This window comes from Kogia breviceps, chromosome 1 (genome assembly GCF_026419965.1).
Source record: "Kogia breviceps isolate mKogBre1 chromosome 1, mKogBre1 haplotype 1, whole genome shotgun sequence".
In the NCBI taxonomy this organism is placed as follows: Eukaryota; Metazoa; Chordata; class Mammalia; order Artiodactyla; family Physeteridae; genus Kogia; species Kogia breviceps.
The window spans coordinates 186245082-186261143 of record NC_081310.1 but is presented as its reverse complement, the minus strand read 5'-3'; the positions used below and the strand labels follow the sequence as shown (position 1 = coordinate 186261143).

At 38.4% G+C, this 16062-nt stretch overlaps 1 protein-coding gene and 1 non-coding gene across 41 annotated transcripts in view; one reads left to right on the top strand and one right to left on the bottom strand.

Moving 5' to 3' along the window:
* Positions 1-16062, bottom strand: part of EIF4G3 (eukaryotic translation initiation factor 4 gamma 3) — a 378557-nt gene that overhangs the window by 322941 nt on the left and 39554 nt on the right. The window lies entirely within an intron of this gene.
* On the top strand, positions 15589-15695 carry LOC131746652 (U6 spliceosomal RNA). The gene has a single exon (XR_009332605.1). It is a non-coding gene; the product is annotated as a U6 spliceosomal RNA (small nuclear RNA).

Below are 16062 nucleotides of genomic sequence, written 5' to 3'. Positions count from 1 at the left end.
CATGGCTCATGGGCCCAGCCGCTCCACGGCATGTGGGATCTTCCCAGACCGGGGCACGAACCCGTGTCCCCTGCATCGGCAGGCGGACTCTCAACCACTGCGCCACTAGGGAAGCCCTACATATTTTTTTTTAAGTCAACAGTTACAGTGACCATGAAGGGACCCAGAGTGGACTTTTCTCTTTCGCCTGAACTCTGCAAGGAACCAGAGCCTTGGTACCAGCAGAGGCTGCTTGTGCCCATCTGCCTCCTCAGAGAGTCCAGACAAATTTGGTCTCCAGCTGACTCTGGGATGCTTCAAAGGAGCACCCTAAGATATCTCAGAGATGAATGTTAAACCACGTTTACTTGAAAAACCTTTTCTCTTATGCTATGACCTACAAGTTGATACAGTATACCCTGGTAAACAAAGATAAAACATTTATCTTTTTCGCTCTACCTGATCCTGCCAGAATTTGGCTTCTCCAGCTGGCTCTCCTATGGACTTGATGGTTTATTGCAACTGGATTACAACTAGCTATACTAATTGTTTTAATTTGTTCTTTGTTTCCAAATTGTTTATGATTGTGTCTCCCTGCTGCATTATGACTTTGTCAATATTACTAGCTGCATTACTTATCCTGTGCATTTTATAAGATTGTTGTCTCTTACAGTACTCGATGATAGTAACCAGGCTACTAGCCTACTGAATTCTTAGGTCTGTATGTTGAGAAAAGCGGTGCTACAAAACCGCGTGGCCCTTGACATCCTTACAACATCTCAGGGAGTTACCTGTGCCACAATTCAAACTGAATGCTGTGTCCTCTAACACAACACATTTAATTAACCATATGAAAAATCAGATTTCTGCCTTAAGTGACCCACTCCAAAGTCTTGCCCACCTCTTAGAAAACTGGTTTGGGGTGGGAAGCTCTTGGTTTAAATATTGTAACTCTATTAATGTTATTAGCTATATTATTTGTATTTTGCTTGTTTTACAAGATTATTGTTTTTTGTATTATTAAATGTGTGACTGAGCCTCCAACAAAAATGATGATGACTAGGCGACTTGAAGCAGTTGATCAAATATATAGTTCTGTATGCGAACAATGATTATAATAGTGCAACTCTAGATATAGGAAGATGCAACAACGGAAAATATATCCTGGATCATAATAGAGTAGTAAGATAGAGGATCCAGAGAATCTTTAATCTGATGATTAAACAGGCCTAATCCAAAAATTAACACCTGGAATGGCATATCAACAAGAAATTTTGCCTGATCTGGGATGAGCCTCCCAGTGCTGTGGGACAAAATTTGGTCATGAAATGTCTCCCAAACATTGGTCCAATTTCCGACCAAGAGGAGGGACTGATAAATGGAATACTTATAAATGGAATGGAGTATTTATAAGTGGAATATTTCCTGTCATATCGATAAACAAAGGATGTCACAGTCACCAGTGATTGCAGCCCCCCAACGTGAGCTGAAAAGAATACCTGCCATCTAGAAGCCATCAGCCTGCAAACACTCCCTATGGTGAGCGCTAAGGAAACTAGGGATGTGAAAATACAGGCCCCAGATGGCTAAGGTGCATATCAAAGGGATGATTTCAGTGAGCCCCGACTCTTGCATCTTCCTATACATAGAAAAGCGCTTAATTCCTTAACTTGGAATATCTGGTTTCTTTATTTAATAATAATCTTTTGACATTCCCAATTACCTGCTCTTTGTTGCAAAACTCCTATATATCCTGGCTCCTTCCCCTCACCTCGCCTCCTTGGAGCAGTTTCTCAGAGTTATCTGAAACACTGTCTCCCCAGGCTGCAGTCCTCATTTTGTCCCAAATAAAACTTAACTCGCAAAAAAAGAATGTGCGCATGCAAAAGAGGAAGGCCAAGGTAAGTAATGGAGCAGGAAGCTTGACAGAAGTGAGAGGGAAGATAACAGAGGGAGCTCTGTAAAAGAAAGGACAACTTCCAAAGGAATCCGAGCGAAGATATAAACATAGAAGTATTTTCATGAAAAACTAGGAAGCAGAACGAGAACACTTATTTCCTTATCTTACATTCCCACAGCTTTACTCTTCTCAGCTAAGTCAAGGAAATTATCTGCACTGGTAAGAAACAGAGGAAGAACTATGGAGAGGAAACTAAAAGCCTGAAGTATATGTAAAATGTCTTAATGTAGGAAACAGAGGAGGAGGAGATATTGCAAAGTTTCCTTCCCTTTGCTGTGCTCTCTACCACTGATTTCCCAGCCACATGTATTTTTTTAAAAATAATAATGATAAAGTATGTGCCCTTCCACCTACGGTTACTCTCACTTCTCATTTTTTAGCAAAAATCATCAAACGGCATCAACTACATTACTCTAAAGCTTGGCACCATCCACAAAGATCTGTGGTAGGAAAAAGAAATAAATTTTTAAATAGGCAGTCTGTGGATCCTAGACCAAGCTAGTTGAGAATCATTCACTCATAGCATACATAAAACGACCATTTTGGTAGTCTTTGTCTGGCTTAGGATGAAGTTAATTCAAATCTCACTCTGAAGGGCTTCTCTGGTGGCACAGTGGTTAAGAATCCACCTGCCAACGCAGGCGACATGGGTTCGAGCCCTGGTCCGGGAAAATCCCACATGCCGTGTAGCAACTAAGCCCACGTGCCACAACTACTGAAGCCCAAGCACTCTATTGCCCATGTGCTGCAACTACCAAAGCCCACACGCCTAGAGCCTGTGCTCCAAAACGAGAAGCCACCGAATGAGAAGCCTGCGCACTGCAACTAGAGAAAGCCCGCATGTAGCAATGAAGACCCAATGTAGCCAAAAATTAATTAATTTTCAAAAAATAATAAGTAAATCTCACTCTGAGATTTTCCACCTCAGCTCAGATCAGCACTGAATCTAATTATTCCCCTGTACTACTTCAAAAAGTTCATTTTCCACCTTCATAAAATTATTTTATTTCTACTTGAGGTATAATTGACATACAACATTAGTTTCAGGCGTATAACATAATGACTCACTATTTGCATGTATTGCAAAATGATCACCACACTAAGTCTAATTAACACCTCGCACAACAGTTTATTTTTTTGTCATGAAAACTTTTAAGATTTGCAACTTTCAAATACACAATTCAGGTATTATCAACTATAGTCACCATGCTGTACATTATATCCCCATAACTTATGTTTTCATAATTGGAATTTGGTACCATTTGACGCCCTTCATCCATTTCACCCAACCCTCACCCCCGCCACCTCTGGCCACCACCAATCTGTTCTCTGTATCTATCAGCTTGGTTTTCTTTTGTTTTTTGTTTTCGTTTTCTAAGGTTCCACATATAAGTGAGATCATACTGTATTTACCTTCATAAAATTCTTTATTGCTTTTTTTTAAAGAGAAAAGTGGGAAAGAAAACTTATTTTATGAATAGCTATTGACCACAATTATATGACTGAAATTTCTTAAATATTGATACTTCATCTTTTCTGACCACAATGCTATGAGACTATATATCAGTTACAGGAAAAAAAAATGTCAAAAATACAAACACGTGGAGGCTAAACAATACACTACTAAATAACCAAGAGCTCACTGAAGAAATCAAAGAGGAAATCAGAAAATATCTAGAAAAAAATGACAATGAAAACACGACAACTAAAAACCTATGGGATGCAGAAAAAGCAGTTTTAAGAGGGAAGTTTATAACAATACAATTCTACCTCAAGAAACAAGAAAAATCTCAAATTAACAACCTAACCTTATACCTAAAGCAATTAGAGAAAGATGAACAAAAAACGCCCAAAGTTAGTAGAAGGAAAGAAATCATAAAGATCAGAACAGAAATAAATGAAAAAGAAATGAAGGAAATGATAGCAAAGATCAATAAAACTAAAAGCTGGTTCTTTGAGAAGATAAACAAAATTGATAAACCATTAGCCAGACTCTTCAAGAAAAAAAGGGAGAAGACTCTAATCAATACAATTAGAAATGAAAAAGGAGAAGTAACAACTGACACTACAGAAATACAAAGGATCAGGAGAGATTACTACAATCAACTGTATGGCAATAAAATGGACAACCTGGAAGAAATGGACAAATTTTTAGAAAAGCACAACCTTCAGAGACTGCACCAGGAAGAAATAGAAAATATAAACAGACCAATCACAAGCACTAAAATTGAGACTGTGATTAAAAATCTTCCAACAAACAAAAGCCCAGGACCAGATGGCTTCACAGGTAAATTCTATCAAACATTTAGAGAAGAGCTAACACATGTCCTTCTCAAACCCTTCCCAAATATAGCAGAGGGAGGAACACTCCCAAATTCATTCTACGAGGCCACCATCACCCTGATACCAAAACCAGACAAAGATGTCACAAAGAAAGAAAACTACAGGCCAATATCACTGATGAACAGAGATGCAAAAATCCTCAACAAAACACTAGCAAACAGAATCCAACAGCACATTAAAAGGATCAAACACCATGATCAAGTGGAGTTTATTCCAGGAATACAAGGATTCTTCAATATATGCAAATCAATCAACATGATACACCATATTAACAAATTGAAGGAGAAAAACCATATGATCATCTCAATAGACGCAGAGAAAGCTTTCAACAAAATTCAACACCGATTTATGATAAAAACCCTGCAGAAAGTAGGCATAGAGGGAATTTTCCTCAACACAATAAAGGCCATATATGGCAAACCCACAAACACTGTTCTCAATGGTGAAAAACTGAAATCATTTCCACTAAGATGAGGAGAAAGACAAGGTTGTCCACTCTCACCACTATTAATTCAACATAGTTTTGGAAGTTTTAGCCACAGCAATCAGAGAAGAAAAAGAAATAAAAGGAATTCAAATTGGAAAAGAAGTAAAGCTGTCACTGTTTGCAGATGACATGATACTATACATAGAGAATTCTAAAGATGCTACCAGAAAACTACTAGAGCTAATCAATGAATCTGGTAAAGTAGCAGGATACAAAATTAATGCACAGAAATCTGAAAGAAAAATTAAGGAAACACTCGCATTTACCAGGCAACAAAAAGAATACAATACCTAGGAATAAACCTACCTAAGGAGACAAAAGACATGTATGCAGAAAACTATAAGACACTGATGAAAGAAATTAAAGATGATACAAACAGATGGAGAGATTGACCATGTTCTTGGATTGGAAGAATCAATATTGTGAAAATGACTATACTACACAAAGCAATCTACAGATTCAATGTAATCCCTATCAAACTTCCAATGGCATTTTTCACAGAACTAGAACAAAAAATTGCACAATTTGTATGGAAACACTAAAGACCCCGAACAGCCAAAGCAATCTTGAGGGGAAAAAAATGGAGCTGGAGGAATCAGGCTCCCCAACTTCCGACTATACTACAAAGCTACAGTAATCAAGAGAGTATGGTACTGGCACAAAAACAGAAATATAGATCAATGGAACAAGACAGAAAGCCCAGAGATAAACCCACATACATAATGGTCACCTTATTTTGATAAAGGAGGCAAGAATATACAATGGAGAAAAGCCAGCCTCTTCAATAAGTGGTGCTGGGAAAACCGGACAGCTACATGCAAAAGAATGAAATTAAAATACTCCCTAACACCATACACAAAAATAAACTCAAAATGGATTAAAGATCTAAATGTAAGGCCAGACACTATAAAACTCTTAGAGGAAAACATAGCAGAACAATCTATGACATAAATCACATTGAGAAATGGAAATAAAAGCAAAAATAAGCAAATGGGACCTAATGAAACTTAAAAGCTTTTGCACAGCAAAGGAAACCATAAACAAGATGAAAAGATTGCCAACCAACACATGAAAGGATGTTCAACATCACTAATCATTAGAGAAATGCAAATCAAAACTACAATGAGGTAACACCTCACACCAGTCAGAATGGCCATCATCAAAATATCTACAAATAATAAATGCTGGAGAGGTTGTGGAGAAAAGCGAACCCTCTTGCACTGTTGGTGGGAATGTAAATTGATACAGCCACTATGGAGAACAGTATGGAGGTTCCTTACAAAACTACAAATAGACTACCATATGACCCAGCAATCCCACTACCGGGCATATACCCTGAGAAAACCATAACTCAAAAAGAGTCATGGGGATTTCCCTGGTGAGGCAGTGGTTAAGAATCTGCCTCCCAATGCAGAGGATGTGGGTTCAATCCCTGGTCAGGGAACTATATCTCACATGCATGCCACAACTAAGAGTTCGCATGGCACAACAAAGGAGCAAGTGTGCCACAACTAAAGGAGCTGGTGAGCTGCAACTAAGGAGCCTGCATGCCTCAACTAAGACCCGGCACAACCAGAAATAAAATAAAAAAGATTCATGTGCCCCAATGTTCACTGCAGCACTATTTACAATAGCCAGGACATGGAAGCAATCTAAGTGTCCACTGACAGATGAATGGATAAAGAAGATGTGGCACATATATACAATGGAATATTACTCAGCCATAAAAGGAAGAGAAACTGAGTTATCTGTAGTGATGTGGATGGACCTAGAATCTGTCACACAGAGTGAAGTAAGTCAGAGAAAAACAAATACCGTATGCTAACACATATATATGGAACCTAAAAAAAAAAAAAAAAAAAAATGCTTCTGAAGAACCTAGGGGCAGGACAGGAATAAAGACGCAGACAATGAGAATGTACTTAAGGGCACAGGGAGGAGGAAGGGTAAGCTGTGACAAACTGAGAGAGTGGCATGGACATATATACACTACCAAATGTAAAATCGATAGCTAGTGGGAAGCAGCCGCATAGCACAGGGAGATGAGTTAGGTGGTTTGTGACCACCTAGAGGGGTGGGATACGAAGGGTGGGAGGGAGGAAGACACAAGAGGGAAGAGATATGGGAACATATGTATATGTATAACTGATTCACTTTGTTGTAAAGCAGAAACTAACACACCATTGTAAAGCAATTATACCCCAATAAAGATGTTAAAAAATAAAAAAAAAAGAAAAGAAAACAAACTTATGGTTACCAAAGGGGAAAGGGGGGTGAGGAATAAACTGGGAGATTGGGATTAACATATACACACTACTATATATAAAATAGTCAACAAGAACCTACTGTATAGCACAAAGAACTATACTCAATATTCTATAATAGCCTATATGGGAAAACAATCTGAAAAAGAATATATACATATAACTGAATCACTGTGCTGTATACCTGAAACTAACATAATATTGTAAATCAACTATATTTCAATAAAAGATATATATAATGTCTTACACATTACATAATTCACTTCAGCTCTGCCAGTAAAAGTAAAAAACATATTTCTTCCTACAAGTTAAAAGGCACCAATGAAAAGAACTTAAGTTTGAGCAATGTCAGTCATGTAACTTTGCTTCTGTCATGATGAAGCTCAGATTCAAATCTGTAACCCACAACCAACAACCATCCAGCATCTTTAGCATTCATTTCTATATAATATTCATGGCTCTACCTATCTGTCTGTTTGTTGGTACTTTTTAAATCCCTATCCTTATTTCTCCATTGCTTTTCTTTATCTGGTTTTAATTTTTTATTGAAGTAACACTGATTTATAACATTATATAAGCTTCATTTGTACAACATTATGTTTCTACTTCTGTATACCCTACAGCATGCTCACCACCAAAAATCTGGTTTCCATATGTCACCATACAGTTGATCCCCTTTACCCATTTTGCCCTCCCCCTCTGGTAACCACTACTGTGTTCTCTGTAACTATATTTGGTTTTGCTTAGTTTGGCTGTTCTTTTATTTTGTTTGTTTGTTAGTTTTTATATTCCACTTATGAATGAAATCACACAATATTCATCTCTGTCTGACTTATTTCACTTAGCATGATACCCTCAAGGTCCATCAACGTTGTCACAAATGGCAAGATTTCACCTTTTTATGGCTGAGTAGTATTCCACTGTGTGTGTGTGTGTGTGTGTGTGTGTGTGTGTGTGTGTGTGTGTGTGTGTGTGTCTCTACACCACATCTTTATCTATTCATCCACTGATGGGCGCTTAGGTGGCTTTCATAGCTTGGCTATTGTAAATAGTGCTGCAATGAACACAGGGGTGCATACATCTTTTCAAAGTGTTTTTGTATTCTTTAGATAAATACCCAGAAGTGGGACAGCTGGATCATATGGTAGTTCTATACTTAATTTTTCTGAGGAATGTCCAATACAGCCTTCCATAGTGGCTGTACAAATTTACACTCTCACCAACAGTGTATAAGGGTTCCCTTTTCTCCACATCCTCGCCTGTGCTTGTTACTGCTTGCTTTTTTATCTATCTCTATTTTTGGCTGTGTTGGGTCTTCATTGCTGCACGTGGGCTTTCTCTAGTTGCAGAGAGCAGGGGCTACTCTTCGTTGCGGTGCACAGGCTTCTCATTGTAGTGGCTTCTCTTGTTGTGGATCACGGGCTCTAGGCACACAGGCTTCAGTAGTTGTGGCTCATGGGCTCTAGAGCGCAGGCTCAGTAGTTGTGGCGCACGGGCTTAGTTGCTCCATGGCATGTGGGATCTTCCCAGACCAGGGTTCGAACCCATGTCCCCTGCATTGGCAGGCAGATTCTTAACCACTGCACCGCCAGGAAGTCCCACTTGCTTTTTTGATAATAACCATTCTGGCAGGTGTGAGGTGATATTTCATAGTGGTTTTGACTTGCAGTTCCCTAATAATCAGCAATGTTGAACATCTTTTCCTGTGCCTGTTGGCCATCTGTATGTCTTCTTTGGAAAAATGTTTATTCAGCTCCTCTGCCCATTTTTTAATCATGTTGTTGTTGTTGAGTTGTATGAGTTCTTTATATATGTTAGATATTAACCCCTTATCAGATATAGCATTTGCAAATACCTTCTCCCATTCCATAGGTTGCCTTTTCATTTTAATGATAATGTCCTTTGCTGTGCAGAAGCTTTTTAGTTTGATGTAATGCCATTTGTTCATTTTTTGCATTTGTTTCCCTTGTCTGAGCAGACAGATCTAAAAAGATATTGCTAAGGCCATCTTTACCTAATTTTATCATCTATTATTATTTCAAGTATTTTTGTAAACCACTTTGAATCCTTTGAAGTTTAGCACATATTAATTAACTCTACAGATTACTATTAAATTTCTGTTTCTGCTTAAGATACAGAAAACTACAAAAACATGGCACCCTCTCTAAAAGAAGAAAAGACCAGATTACCTGAAACACCACAACCTTTCTTGAGCCCATCAGACTGCTGAAGATGCAAGGCAACCAAATAACCTGAATTCCAAAGAGGAACAAGACCCTCCAATAAAGAACATATATGGTGGATGAGGAGAGGGGTAATCATAATACAGTGAATAAAAAGAAGATCTGCTAAATATTTACTGAATTTCTAAAAGGTATAGGCTAGCATGCCAATTTCCCAACTGGGCGCCCTATCTACAATAGGAGTCTGCACTCACTTGCAAGCTCTTCTCCACTGGTCTCCACAGGGTGCTCATGAAAAAGATTGGTTTCATGGCAGAAGACCAGAAAGAGTCCCACTCAATGGCACAGGAATTCAGGAGGTGACCAGTCATTGCTAGGAAGAGGCACAAAGCCACACTTGATTCCCCATATCCTTTTCTCCTATGAAGCAAAGGTGTTAGGCCACTGGAGTACAGGCAGCAAACCCTTTCTGTCCTAGGACACTGGCAAACATCTGTTGTTGCAGAGATAAAGAGATAAGCAAATCCCTCTATCCCTGTGGGGAGGGGTAAGTAATGATCTTGTGCCTAGGATCCCACACAAATACACCACCCAGGAGCCTCCTAATGCTGGGAGAGGGGCAGGAAACCCTATCCGAGAATAAGTACAAACATATGGCAAACAATGGCTGCCACAAGGAGGAGAGGGGACAATGACAAAATCCTATTGATAAGGCCCAGATGAACAGGGTCTGCAAAAGACTGAAGCTAAACTGAGATAACTGCCTCCAACATAATCAAAACACCAAGGAGCAAGCAACAGCATTCTAACACCAGGGGTAACAGTAGCCACCACTACAAGACTATGAAGACTGCGGTGCACTGAAAGTAATGGTAATGACAATGAAACCCCAAACTAGCTCAATTCATGACTAGTTTGGCTTAACACCACACACCGACAGCCCAACAGAAGTGGGGTGTACCCATTTCCAAACATAAATACAATGTACCTCAGTCTCAGCTGTTGTTCTATACACCATGCCCAACACCTAAACAAAAATATGAGACACACAAAAAAAGAAAACAGCCTATAGTCAAGAGAAAAAGCAATCAATACAAGTAGACTCAGGGATGATTCAGATGCTAGAACTATCAGAAGGATATTTTCTAAATTGTGATTAATACGTTAAAGGACTTACTGAAAAAGGTGGACAACATACATGAACAGATTAGATAATATCAGCAAAGAGATGAAACTTTTTCTATGTTAAATGTAAATGCTAGAAATAAAAAATACAATGTCAGAGATAAAGAATTCCTTCTACAGATTCAGCAGCAGACTGGACTCAGCTGATGAAAGAATCAATAAACTTGGAAAATAGATGAAGAAATCAATAGAAATCATCAAAACTGAAACACAGGGAGAAAAACAGAAGATCCAATATTGAGGGACTATCAAATGGTCTAACATACACATAAATGAGGTCTCAGAAGGAAAAAGGAGACTAAGGCAGAAGAAATACTTGAAAAGATAAAGGCCAAGAATTTTCCAGAAATAATAAAAGATACCAAACAGATTCAAGAAGCTTAAAGAAATCCCAAGCAGGATAAAATAAAACAACGCATACCTGCCTAGCCGCATCAAACAGCTTGAAGGCAACCAGAGGGAGTAATAATACATACCTAACCAAGAACAAAGATAAGAATTACAGTAGATCTTATCAGAAACTATGCAAGCCAGAAGACAATGTTTTTCACTACTTCAATGCTGTAAAAGAAAAAATGTCAACCCAGAATTCTATATGCAGGAAAATTATTTTTCATCATGACGGCAAAGATTACTATCAACCTAAACAATGTTCTCCATGCCAAACTGAAGATAAATACTGCTAGATATTCTTACTTGAAATGCAATAAACATGGTAAAAAGTGTCTTTGCCCTTGAAATGATGTTAAAAAATTGAGAGGTTATTTTCCATAATATTCAAACATTTTCCTTAATGTTCAAATGAAAGTTTATCATCTCCTAAACACACTTCTAAAAGCCCTTCCTGGGCTTCCCTGGTGGTACAGTGTTTAAGTATCCACCTGCCAATGCAGGAGATATAGGTTCAAGCCCTGGTCCAGGAAGATCCCACATGTCGCAGAGCAACTAAGCCCACGTGTCACAACTACTGAGCCCGCGTGCCACAACTACTGAAGCCCGTGTGCCTAGAGCCCATGTTCCGCAACAAGAGAAGCCACAGCAATAACTCTGTGCACCACAACAAAGAGTAGCCCCCACTCACCGAAACTAGAGAGAAGCCGGCATGCAGCAATGAAGATACAATGCAGCCAAAAAGTAATTAATTAATTAATTAATTAACCTAGGGGAAAACCTAGGGAAAAATGCTGAATGAAAAAAAAGGTTCTCTCTGAATAGTAGATTGTTTGACTTTTTTTCTTCACAACATCTAAAGCTTCTAATTTTCCATTATGAACAGTTATTATTTTTGTTTCAGATAGAAAAAAATCCTATTACACAAAAATGACAACGTACCATTGTTAAATAATACTGCACTTTACAGACAGGGCTGAAGTCAAGTACAAACCCTTTCTTTCTTCATAGTTGGTGCCTATACCATACCGGTATGGAGTATCACTGCTAGTTACGGGGAAAGTGAATGCAGAGCAATTAAGTAAACACAGACCTACCTTCTACCATAGCCCTACCTTTCAGAGTAATAAAAATGAAAAAGGAGCAGCTTATAGCTTACATATTCCACTCATCACCATCTTCTCCAACAATTAAAAAAGAGGCTAATAACAAACTAGGTTCCCAGACAGCTATTTAAATACAAAGGCCATAAATACTAAGGTTTGAAAAATATCTGATATGCTGATAATAAAGCACCCAGGATGGTTTAAGGGCCTTTATATACTCTAGTCCTCCCCATTATCCAAATAACATAAGTACTCCTACTGCCATTTATGGATAAGGAAGTACAGATATCAGAATTTAGATCCTTAAAGATCACTGTTGGGATTTTCCTGGGGGTCCAGTGGTTAAGACTCCACACTCCCAATGCAGGGGGCACGGGTTCGATCCCTGGTGGCGGAATTAGATCCCACATGCCGCGCAGCAAAAAAAAAAAAGAGAGAGAGAGATCACCATCATCATGTGCATTATCTCTAGTCCTTAAATTGCATTCCTAGATTTCCACTGTGTATTTTAATGTCACTTGCTTCTTCAATGCTTATGCCTATTAACAGTGAACAGACGATACTTAATAAAAACCTCACGTAAGAATTATACTTCACTGTGCAAAATAATTTGAAATGGTCTTGTCCCTACCCTTTAGGAGACAAAAATCTTTTTCTTTTTGGCCACTCCCCACAGCATGCAGGATCTTACTTCCCTGACCAGGGATCAAACCTGTGCCCCCTGCAGTGGAAGCTTGGAGTTCTAACCACTGGACCAGCAGGGAAGTCCCCCACAACCGTAATTGCTCAAAATATTGGCTAATAATACTTAGATTAGCTCTTTCAAACAAAACCTTGCAACTTCTCAGTCAAAATGACTTAATAACTCTATACAGAAATACAAAGTTGGAAGTAAGTTCAGAAAATCCTCACAGGCTGAAAAAATACACACAATTTAGATTTAATAATTCTCATTTCTTCCACAACTGAATTAAAACTAAAAAGATTTAGAAAACTCAAGTATAAGTAGGTAGTAAATATAAAAGAAATATACTGCACTAATAAATCCCAAATTCAGGATAACAGTTACCTCTAATGAAAGAACCAAGTGATAAAGGAGGGGTACATGCTGAGGTCTTTAATTATACTGATAATGTTTTGTTTGTGAAGCTGGTTGATGGATACTTGGGTTTGCTGTACTACAGTGTACTTCTGTATAGTATCTGCAGTATTTCAAAATACATCTTTTAAGTTTTCAAACCAGATATGTCACTCTTTATCTCCCTGAACACAAATGTAGATAATCACTATCATACTATTACTGTAGTTTCTAGAAGATGAACTCTATCTCACCACATACACTAAAATTACACACTAACTCCAACCATGACAAGTAAATGCCTTTTGTAACAAAAGACAGTATAACACATTTTCATCATTTATATAGTGAGGTCAATCCCACCTACCTATCCACAGTAGTATTATGAAAACGAAGTGAGACAAAAAATGAACAGTCCACATGTTCATCAAATGTTATTTATTATTAGTGGCAACTGCTAAAGTACAAAAATGCAAAAAATATGACATTGTATGTCAGTATCTACAAACTGAAGGTCTTCACATGTGTACTTATTCCTGACAGTGTATACATTTTCTTCCACTCCTAATTTGTGGAATAACCTTGGGAATGGATACATGTATAACTAACATGGGTGAAAAACATATCTAGCTCCCAGAAATGCAATAAATCATGCCAAAAATCTTCAGAGGCAGTGTTTAAAGCTTCTTGTTCTCAGTATAGACTTCTAGTAAACATTATTTATGTCTACTTTGTGCCTAGCAATAACGGACCCTAAAGAAATAGAAACAAAAAACCTAATTCCTGCCTTAAGCATTTAGTTTAGTAAAGAAAATAAATAATAAATTTATCTATAGCTGTTAGCAGAGCAACTAACCCAGCTGGAAAGAGGTGTGAAGTATCACCCTATTGATTGGTACTCCCTGCCATATAGCTCCTCCTCTTTATCCTTTCCCTTGTCCCCAGCTCTGCTAGTCCTGGTCTTCTCTGAAAGCAGACAGGAAAGCAGTATTTACCGTTTCTATATACTACAGAACTGCATTATTCACTAGGTAACCTCTAAGCCACATGGGACTATAGAGCACTTGAAATACAGCTACCACAGGTGGATGTGCTATAAGTGTAAAACATACACTGGAGTGCAAAGACTCAGTACAAAGAAAGAATGTAAAATACAGTATCTCACTAATAATTTTTACAATGATCACATCTTGAAATGATAATATTTTGGATATACTGGGTAAGTATGTTATTTAAATTGATTATACCTGTTTTCACTTTGTAACATGGCTACTAGAAAATCTAAAATTACATAGCTGGTTTACATATTTCCACCCAATAAATAATCCATTAAAAAAATTAAAACTCGGGCTTCCCTGGTGGCGCAGTGGTTGAGAATCCGCCTGCCGATGCAGGGGACACGGGTTCGTGCCCCGGTCTGGGAAGATCCCACATGCCGCAGAGCTGCTGGGCCCGTGAGCCATGGCCGCTGGGCCTGCGCGTCCGGAGCCTGTGCTCCGCAACGGGAGAGGTCACAACAGTGAGAGGCCCGCGTACCACAAAAAATAAATAAATAAATAAATAAATAAATAAATAAATAAATAAATAAAATTAAAACTGAATACATAATGCACTTCAAAAGTATTCAGTAAGGATTAGCTAAATCTGAATCTTAGATTGAAATTTCAAAAATATTAGCTAAAGTAACCTATAACCATACCTAAATTCAATCTTTTTAAAAATCAAACATGAAGAAAGAAAGGATCTATGTTGTCAGAATTCTAATTACCTAGGGCATGTGTTTATAGTCTGACAATGACACTCATTAACCTAACAAACTGAAACCACAAACTCTACTTTTCTAGATTAATTAATATCCAGTAAAATTGTTCCTCCTCCTATTATAATGAATTACACTAGAAAGAGCCCAGTATACCACAGTTCATCAGAACCATACCACAGCATCAAAACCCAAGCTCTTTTTATAATTACAGAGAAGTAAATTTCAAAACATCCTAAAAACAAGGCATTTACTTATGAGTGCAATTCATTTAAATTATGTGTAAGTGCATTCTTACTTACAGAATCTGACCTCTGGGGCTAAAAGTCAAAGCTCTTGCTCTTTAGTATCTAGAGAGGCCATGAAAATTAATTCATCAGGTACATGACTCACACTGACCTGGGTTCCTCAAGAGTCACCTGAAGGACCAGCGTAAGAGCAAAGAGAGAATTCCAAAGGCCCTCCTTCCCCAAGCCAAGGAGACTTACGCGGCTGAGAAGGTTCTAAACAGATCAAACCAAAGAAACTATAAATGGACCCAGAGAGACTACAAATGACATCCAGGGGCCCTAAGACATGACTAGGCATTCCCTCATCTCTAGAAGAACTTAAATAAAGATCAGTACCAAAGAAGCCAAAGAACTATTACTCTTCCACTCAATATTCACATGTAAAAGTCCCAAAGCCCAGAAAATTTGACCCCAAGGATGTCCATAATATATATTCCAGGAATCACAGAATCAAGATAGCCTCCTTGCCAGTACTTTGTAACACAAACAAAATGTTATTTGTGGGCAAGACGTGGCCTTTGAAAAACTGCCTAAACTGCACCCACTTAAGAGTAACCAGTTTGAGCGCTCACTTCCGCAGCACATATATTAAAATTGGAACGACACAGAGAAGATTAGCATGGCCCCGGCGCAAGGATTACACGCAAATTTATGAAGTGTTCCATATTTTTTGATTCATTTCGTTATACAGCACAAACTAACACAACATTGTAAAGCAATTACACTCCAATAAAGATGTTAAAAGTAAATAAATAAATAAATGAGAAAAAATAAAAAAATAAAGGTAACCACTTTGGACCTCCCTGGCGTTCCAGTGGTTAAGAATCTGCCTGCCAATGCACGGGACACGGGTTCGAGCGCCGGTCCGGGAAGATCCCACATGCCATGGAGCAACTAAGCCCGTGCTCCAAACTACTGAGCCTGTGCTCTAGAGACCGTGAGCCACAACTACTGAGCTTGCGAGCTACAACTACTTAGCCCGTGAGCCACAACTACTGAAGCCCGTGTGCCTAGAGCCCATGCTCCACAACGAGAGAA